Source organism: Mirounga angustirostris, unplaced genomic scaffold (genome assembly GCF_029215605.1).
Source record: "Mirounga angustirostris isolate CCGP_5_RB_7025 unplaced genomic scaffold, mMirAng1.0.hap1 SCAF_6, whole genome shotgun sequence".
In the NCBI taxonomy this organism is placed as follows: domain Eukaryota; kingdom Metazoa; phylum Chordata; class Mammalia; order Carnivora; family Phocidae; genus Mirounga; species Mirounga angustirostris.
This window is the reverse complement of record NW_026991714.1, coordinates 114260647-114270030: the sequence shown is the minus strand read 5'-3', so window position 1 is coordinate 114270030 and position 9384 is coordinate 114260647.

Genomic DNA, 9384 nt, shown 5'->3' with positions numbered 1-9384 from the left:
TGGTCTGTCTTCACTGCCTCCATGCCCATCTACTCACAGTGGCTGCTGAAATGATTTTCCTAAAACACAAATCCCTTTAAAACTCTTCTTTGGCTCTCTGTAATGATCATGGTAAAGCTCTTTAGCATCATGGCATAAATTTCATCTTTCTTGTCTCAGCTCTTTCACAGACTTCTTTTTGTTTCTGGAATTCATTCTCTTTCTCCTGTCTCCAAGCCTTTGAACCCGCAGTTCTTGCAAGAACCATACATCCTCCCTTTTTTGCTGAGGTAATTCCTGCTGTCTTTCAGAGCTAGCTCAGCCAGACCTTTCTTGTTTTCCTCAAAGCTAGGTTTGACTGTTTCTCCGATAGCCTCATACTGTCTTGTGACTGCTCTTCCCAACTTAACAAATTATATTTTAATTATCTATTTGTGTTCGTTTCTTGCACTAGACTTGAGGTGGTTATGATAGAAATTAGGGTAAGACAGTGACTAACATAATTGGATCAATACCTTTATGTTTAGTTGGTTCATTCAAATCTAAGACAACTTTATTTTTTTAAAGATTTTATTTATTTATTTGAGAGAGAGAGAGAGAAACAGCATGAGAAGGGATAGGGTCAGAGGGAGAAGCAGGCTCCCTGCCGAGCCGGGAGCCCGATGCGGGACTCGATCCCAGGACTCCAGGATCATGACCTGAGCCGAAGGCAGTTGCTTAACCAACTGAGCCACCCAGGCGTCCCTAAGACAACTTTATGATTATAAAAGTAATGAATACCTTCCCAGATAATTAAAATAATTTATTCTACTACCTTCTGTGGGGAGAATGTACCGAAATACATTGATGAATATTTCTGAAATCATGGTAATGAACCACTATTAGACATTTTAAGAGATAATGCCAACAATTTGGTGCTACTCTGAGAGTCAAAGTTCCCAATTATATAATTCCCATCCCTGCATGTGCAATTAGCCCCCAAGAAACCGAATGCAAACAAGCCTTTAAAATGAGGCTCCGGGGGTGCACCTGGGTGGCACAGTCAGTTAAGAGTCCGATTCGTGGTTTCAGCTCAGGTCCTGATCTCAGGTTTGTGAGATAGAACCCCACATCAGGCTCTACGCTCAGTGTGGAGTCTGCTTGAGATTCTATCTCCTTCTCCCTCTGCCCTTTCTGCTCGTGCTCTCTCTCTCTCTCTCTCAAAATAAAATAAAAATCGTTTAAAAAATGAGGCTCTGGGGATTGTAAGAAGCTTGTTTTAGGATATGGGGTACATTTAACATTTGATCTGGCTTGAACTCTTTACTCTGGGTACAAGAAGAATAATAACTATAGAGAAAAGAGATGCAAAGATATGAACAATAAAGTTCAATGATTAAAACTAGGGAAAATCATGTAAACCTTTTTACTTTTCTGTTAAAATCAACAGTTATTAAGCCAAATTCTGTTTTAAAGTCCACTGATTTATCTACCTTATACCACAGTGTAATTTAATCTCAATAAGCCTCCTTAAGTGACAATCATAGAAAGTTTCTTTGATTTCTTTACCACACATTTCTTGAATTAATAGAGAAGTTTCCTAAGGAATCACATCAAGAAAGCCAGAGAAATAGTTAATTTTTCCCTCTTTTTAAATGCTGAGAAGACTAACTGGAGGATTCATACATCTTAGGACATTGCAAGTATATGTGGTCCTCACTTTCCATGGCTCCAGTATGCAAAAATTTCAGTTAGTGTGGTTTAAAGAACACCAGTCCCTCAACAATACAATTCAAATTTCAGTAATCACAAGATATTAAGTGAGAATAATTGCATAAAGTACAAATGTCACGTCTAACTCTTCAGTCTGCAAATTACTACGTAAATAACAGGTGCTCATCATGATCACTGACTAATCATGTCACTTCTTTTCTTCTTTCTTCTTTTTTTTTTTTACTCCTTTTAAAATAGGTCTACAGTTGGTCACTCTGTGTCTGTTATTCAGCTCATGCACAGATAGCAAAGCATGTAGTTGTGTTGCCTCCTTATTTTTCGGTGATAAGCCCACATTACATTTTATAAAAATGGATTATCAAAAGTTGATTGGTCAACAAAGATGAAATTGAAGCAAAGAAAGGAAAAGTAGTAATACTAGGAGTGAGATTCTAATAGAATGTGAATAGTTATAGAATAAATAGCTGCCCTGGAAAAGATTATGGAACAATCATAATTTGTCCTATTGATTATTAAGATCTTTTGTACAGCTTCAGCTTGCACGGTCATATTTATGGCCCTATACTACTATGCAAGGCAGGAATGGGCCTCATTATGTAGTCCAGGGATTTTTAGATATAAAGACAACATCTTGGATTTCTATAATGCTTTACAATTTGCAAAGCATTTTAAAATGCATAATCTTATATAATCTTCATAAAATATCTCTGAAGTAAACCATTGGATACCATAATTCCTACTTCACAGAAGAGGGAATAAGTTCTGGGATAAAAGGTGTTTTGAAGGCTAATAAAGGAGTAGGGACAAACCACAGGTCATGCTCTCCGACTTCTGGCCTAGTACTTTTTCTGTTACTCATCTTTGGGGTAGGATCTACTCAGAACTAACTAATAACAATAGTGACTTAGATTTCTAGTAGTTTTCCACTTCACAGAGCATGCTTACAGATATCTCATTGAGTGCTGTCTACAGTCATTCAAGGAAGGCAGCGTAGATGATAATGTCTGAATTTAAGGATGTAAGCAATGAGGAAAGGAGAATTTCAACAAATGGTTCTGGACAACTGCATATTCCTATATTAAAAAATGAACCATACTGTTACCTCACACCTTATATAAAAATTAACTCAAAATAGATCATAGGCCTACTTTGAGTTAAAACCATAAAACTTCTGAAGAATACTTGAGAAAAATTTAGTGTCCTTGAGTTTGGAAGAGTTTTTCTTAATAGGACACAAAAAACCCAAACTATAAAAGAAAAAAACAAATTAGACTTCTGTGATTTAAAAAAATATATATTGCCCTTCAAAGTACACTGTTAGGAAAATGAAAAGGTAAGCAACAGGCTGGGAGAAAAATACATTCAAAACATTTATTTGACAAAGGACTTGCATTTAGAATATATAAAGAATTTCTACAACTCAGTAAGAGGACAAATAACCCAAAAATAAGTGAGCAAAAGACTTGAGTGGCCGCTTCAAAGAAGTTATATGGGTGACAAATATGTGAAAAGATGTTCAACATCATTAATCATTAGGAAAACACAAATTAAAACTATAATAAGATATACTTCACACCTGCTACGATGGAAGAGAGTTTAACAGTTTCTTATAGTATTAAGCATATATCTACAACATGAGTCAGCATTTCTACTCCTGTGTATTTACCTAAGAGAAATTGAAACTTGTATCTGCATATAGACATGTATATGAATGTTCATATCAGTTTTCTTTGCAAAAGCAAAAACCTGAAAACAACCCAATATCCATCAACAGGAGAGTAGGTAGACAAATTTGATATGCCCATATCATAGTAAACTAATGATATAAGCAGCAACATGGATGAATCCCAAAATAATTATGTGGAATGAAAAAAAGCAATTGAAAGAATATATACTGTACATTATCTACTGAATTGTGTTCCCTCAAAATTCCTATGTTAAAGTCTTAACACCCAGTACCTCAGAATGTGACTGTTTTTGGAGATAGGGCCTTTAAGGAGGTAATTAAAACAAAATGAGGAGGGCGCCTGGGTGGCTCAGTCATTAAGTGTCTGCCTTCAGCTCAGGTCATGATCCCAGGGTCCTGGGATCGAGCCCCGCATCGGGCTCCCTGCTCGGCGGGAAGCTTGCTTCTCCCTCTCCCACTCCCCCTGCTTGTGTTCCCTCTCTCTCCCTCCCTTGTATCTCCCTCACTTGTATCTCTCTCTCTCTCTCTGTCAAAAAATAAATAAAATCTTAAAGAAAAAAAAAATTAAAAAACCAAAGAACAAAATAAGGCCCTTCAGGTGTTCCCTAATCCAATCTGACTTTTTTTTTTTGTAAGAAGAGGAGTTAGGACACAGAAGACACCAGGGATGTATGGACACAGAGGAATGTGGGGCCACATGAGAACATGACAAAAGGCAGGCCTGTTCAAGCCAAGGGGAGGCCTTATAAGAAACCAACCCTGCTGATGCCTGGATCTTGGACTTCTAGCCTCTAGCCACCAGAACTATGAAAATAAATGTCTGTTCTTGAAGCTATCCAGTCTGTGGTATTTTGTTATGGCAACCTGAGCAGACTAATACACTATATTACTCCATTTACATAAAATTCTAGAAAATTCAAAGTAATTCATAAAGTTTATCAGTGGTTACCTTGAGGGCAGGAGTGGAGCAAGCAGGATAGATCACCAAAGAGCATGAGAAAATTTTGGCAGTGCTGGAGAGGTTCAATGATCTCTCTTATAGTATTGGTTTCATGGGTGTGCGTGTATAACAGTTATACCACAATACACTTTTAAAAATGTTTCATGAGTGAGTATAAAAGATATATCACACTTTTAATATTTTGTATAGTTTACCATTATAATATATAGACAGCTGGGAAAATACAGCTCTCTAAGGGAGAGATTTAACAAGCATCCACACGCATACATTAGGTGAGGTCGCTATATGTTTGTTTGTTTGTTTGTTTGTTTTAGATTTATTTATTTGAGAGAGAGAGAGCAGGGGAGGGCCAGAGGTAGAGGAAATGAGAGAGAACTTCCAGCAGACTCCCCACAGAGCTCAGAGCCCAAGTGGGGCTCAATCCCACGACCCCAAGATCATGACCTGAGCCGAAATCAAGTCAGACATCCAACCAACTGAGCCACCAGGCACCCCAGTATGTTTGTTTCTATTATTACCACCACCGCCGCCACCAATAACAGCAGTAGTAGTAGCAGTAATATGTTTGTATGTACTCAGTGCTGATCTAAGTCCTTCATAGGTAGTAGCTCATTTAATCCTCACCACAAACCTATGATGTTGGTACTCTTAGTATCTTTGCTTTACAAAAAAGTCTAAAATAAATTAATTACCTTCCCCCCAGTCAACACTGCAAATAGGAGGCAGATCTAGGATTCAAACCTAGGTTTAACCATTATGCATTAGTGCTTCTCTTTGTTCTTTTTCTAGACTATTAAAAGATTTTCTTGTGCTATATGTTTTTTTCTATTTCAAGAACGATTTTTAGCACTTAACGATAGATTCTCAGTCATTCTTTATATAGATATAAAACTATATTTTGCAAAGCTTGTTGCTCTCTATTATTTCCCTTTCTTTCCATCTTCCCTTAATTTGAGGTCTCTGTTCTGATTCATTAGTTGTTTGGTTAGAGATAGGCTATGTAGTTGATATAGTTGCCTCAGACTCTATCTGCAGCTCTCTCTCCCTTCCCCCCCCCCAACAAATGAATATCTTTGTTGATTTTAGAATTGTGGGATTCCAGTCCTTTTGTCTTAAGTTCTTCTGAGTGTTACTTCATTGTCCCCCAGCTTCCAGTGTTTTAGGTGATAAATACAATGGTAATGTGACCTTATTCTATAAAAAACATATTCTTTCATTCTGAAACCTTATAACATTTTAATTTTTTCTTGAAGTTTGGGAACATTACCATGTATGTTTCATTTCATTGGTCTTACCTAGAATCCATAGAGCCTTTTAATCTTCAGATTCAGTCTTCCTTTAGCTATAGGAAAGCTTCTTCAGTTATTTAGTAATTGCTCTTCCTCTCTCTACTCTGTTTTTCTTCTTCTGGAGCTCCTATGATTTATAGGGCAGGTCTCTTGGATCTGTCTTCTAAGGCTTTCATCTTTTCCCTATTTATTTCATTACTTTTGCCTCTTGGTAGTTTGGCACATGCCCTCCACCCCCATTTTTATTGTTAACTTTCTTTCACTTGGTCTTCTAGGGAACTAATTTAAGTTTCAAGAGAGCCCTTCCTCCTTCAAATCATCCACTAAAATTTTTAGCTTGTGTGATGCTTAGTCCTATGTGTCAACTTGGCTAGGCCATACTACCCAGTTACTTGGTCAAACACTGGTCTAGATGTTGTTGTAAAGGTATTTATAGATGTAATTAGTATTTAAATCAGTGGACTTTGAGTAATTCAGATTACCCTCTATAATATGGATGAGCTTCATCCAATCAGTTGAAGGCTTTAAGAGAAAAAGATTAAGGTACCCCAAGAAAAAAGCCATTTTGCCTCCAGATTGCCTTTGGATTTAAGACTGCAGCATCAACTCTTTTCTGGATCTCCAGCCTGACAGCCTGCCCTGAAAATTTCAGACTGGCTAGTCCTCACAGTCGTGTGAACCAATTCCTTAAAATAAATCTCTCTCATTTGTGTGTGTGTGTGTGTGTGTGTGTGTACATAGCCTATAGATTCTGTTTCTCTGAGAACACTGACTAATACAAATTTTGATACCAAGAGTGATTCTAGAGGAACAGAATCTTAAGGATGAGTTTTATGAATTGGTTTTGTACTCTGATAAAATTTAAAGGCATTAGTGACTCTATTTCCAGTAATAAAGAGAGCAGTGATAATCCATGGTGCAATAATGGCAGTAGAGATACACAGAATCTCATCACTGGGTATTCCTTCTCAAATACTTATAAGAAGCAAGGTCTGGATGACTGTGTATTCCATACCTTAGAATGTTTTTGTCAAACTAACAAGTGTAATGAGATTGGCTGGTTGCTTCTAATTGTGCTGGGCAAAGTAGGGAAAGAAAAGGATGATCTCAGGATGACAGTAGATTATTATAAACATAAGCAGGTGGTGACTCCAACTGCAACTGTTGTACCAGATGTGATTTCGTTGCTTTAGAAAATTAACACATCCCCTAGTAACTAGTGTATACCTATTGATCTGGCAAGTGTTTTTCTCCATACCTCTTGGTAAAGACCACCAGAAGCAGTTTGCTTTCAGCTGGCAAGGCCTGCAGTACACCTCCACTGCCCTATCTCAGGAATAGATCCATTCTCCAGCCCTTTATGTCATAATTCCCAGGGATCTTGATTACATTTCCCTTACTTAAGACATCACACTGGTCCATTATATTGATGACATTATGCTGATTGAATCTAGGGAATACGAAGTAGCAATTAACTACTCCAGACTTATCCATAAGACATTTGTGAGTCACAGTGGGGAAAATGAGTCCAATAAAAATTCTACCTCATTGAAATTTCTAGAGGTCCAGTGGTGTGGGGAATGCCAAAATAATACCTCCTAAGGAGAAGGATAAGATGTTGCATCTGGTCCCTCCTATAGCCCAAAGAGGTAAAATGCCTAATGACCTCTTTGGACTTTGGAGACAACATATTCCTCATTTTGGTGTGCTACCCTGGCTCATTTTACTAAGACTCATTTTGAGTGATTCCCAGAATAAGAGAAAGCCCTACAACTAGTCCAGGCTGTGCAAGTTGCTCTGCCACTTGGGCCATATGATCTGGTGGATGCAGTGTCAGTGGCAGCCAGGGATACTGTTTGGAGCTTGTGACAGGCCCCTACAAGTGAATCTCAGCTCATGCCATGGGCTTTTAGAACAAAGCCCTGCCAATCTCTGTGTATAACTACTGTTGTTTTAAGGAACAATTTTTGCCCTGCTATGGGGTATTAGTAGAGACTGGACACTTAACCATAGTTAAGCTGTGCACAGCAGCATTCCATCATCAAATGGAAGTGGTATATACAAGGTTGAGTTTGAGCAGGCCTTGAAGGCATGAGTAAGTTAGATGAAGAAAGCAAAATGTCTGAGGTCCCCTTTCCTGCTACATTACCTATTCTCTTCCAGCCTGCATCTGTGGCCTCGTAAGGAATTCCCTATAATTAGTTGACCAAGGAAGAGAAAAATAGGATGTGGTTTACAGATGCTTCTGCACCATATGGAAGCACCACCTGGAAGTAGACAGCAGCAACATTACAGCCTTTTTGGAGGGGACATCCTTGAAGGACAGTGAATAACGGAAATCCTCCCAGTTGGTAGAACTTTTAGCAGTATACTTGGTTGTCCATTTTGCTTAGAAGGAGCAATGGCCAGAGGTATAAATCTGTACCAGTTCAGGGGCTGTGGCCAATGGCTTCACTGGATGGTCAGGGACTTGGAAGGAACATGATTGGAAAGTTGGTTACAAGGAGGTCTGAGGAAGAGGTGTGTGGGTAGACCTCTCTGAATGGGCAAAAAACATGAACGTTATTTGTGTCATATGGGAATGTTCACTGAAAGGTGACTTAAGGAAAAAATTTTAATAATCAGGTGTATAGAATGACCTATTCTGTGCATACCAGTCAGTCTCTTTCCCAGCCAATCCTGTCATTACTCAGTGGATTCATGAACAAAATGGACATGCTGGTGGGAATAGAAGTTATGAATAAATAGGCTCAGCAACATGAACTTCTAGGCACCAAGGCTGACCTTGTTATGGTCACTGCTGAGTGTCCAGCGTGCCCACTGCAGATCTCAACACTGAGACCCCAACATGGCACTGCTTCCCAGGGTGTTCAACCAATACCTGATGACAGGTTGATTATATTGAACTACTTCTATCATAGAAGAAACAGGTTTTTTTTTTCAGCGCTTCTCTTACAGAATAGACACTATATGGATTTGCCTTCCCTGCATGCAGTACTCCTACCAAATCTGCCATTCATGGACCCACAGAATGCCTTATCTAACATCATGGTAGTCCACACAGCATTGCTTCTGTCCAAGGAGCTCACCTTAAGGCAAGTGGTTTGTGGCAGTGGGCTCATGCTCATGGAGTTCACTGGTCTTAACATATTCCTCATCCTTCTGAAGCAGCTGGCTTGATAGAGGAATGAAGTGGCTTTTTACAGTGCCAGCTAGGTGGCAGTACCTCAAAGGGCTGGGGCAGTGTTCTCTCGAAGGTTGTATATGCTCCAAATTAGCATCCAGTGTACGTTGCTATTTCTGCCATAGCCAGGATTCAGGAATTGAAGACTGGAAATGGGAGTGGTACAACTCATTGAGACCTCTAGTGATCCAGTAGCAAAGTTTTGCTTCCTGTGTCTGTGACCTTATGCTCTGCTAGTCTTGAGGTCTTAGTGGCTGTCTTCAGTAATTTTGTCTGGCTTTTGATGTGGTCTTTCCATCTGCAAACTTGGTCTTCCTTGAGGGGCAGCAGATCATGGACTTATTTGTGGACTGTGGCGTCTAGAAGAATTGCTACATAATACGGAACAAATTACTTAGCGACTTTGAGTAAGGGTTTCTCATCTGAAAAGAATGAATAATGTGCTTCATTCAAAGGGTTGTTTTGAAGTTCCAATGAGGTGATGTATGCAGAGTACATACAGAGTACATACATACAGAGTACGTACATTGCCTGGACCCGTGCATATTTGCACTAAATTGTACAATTATCT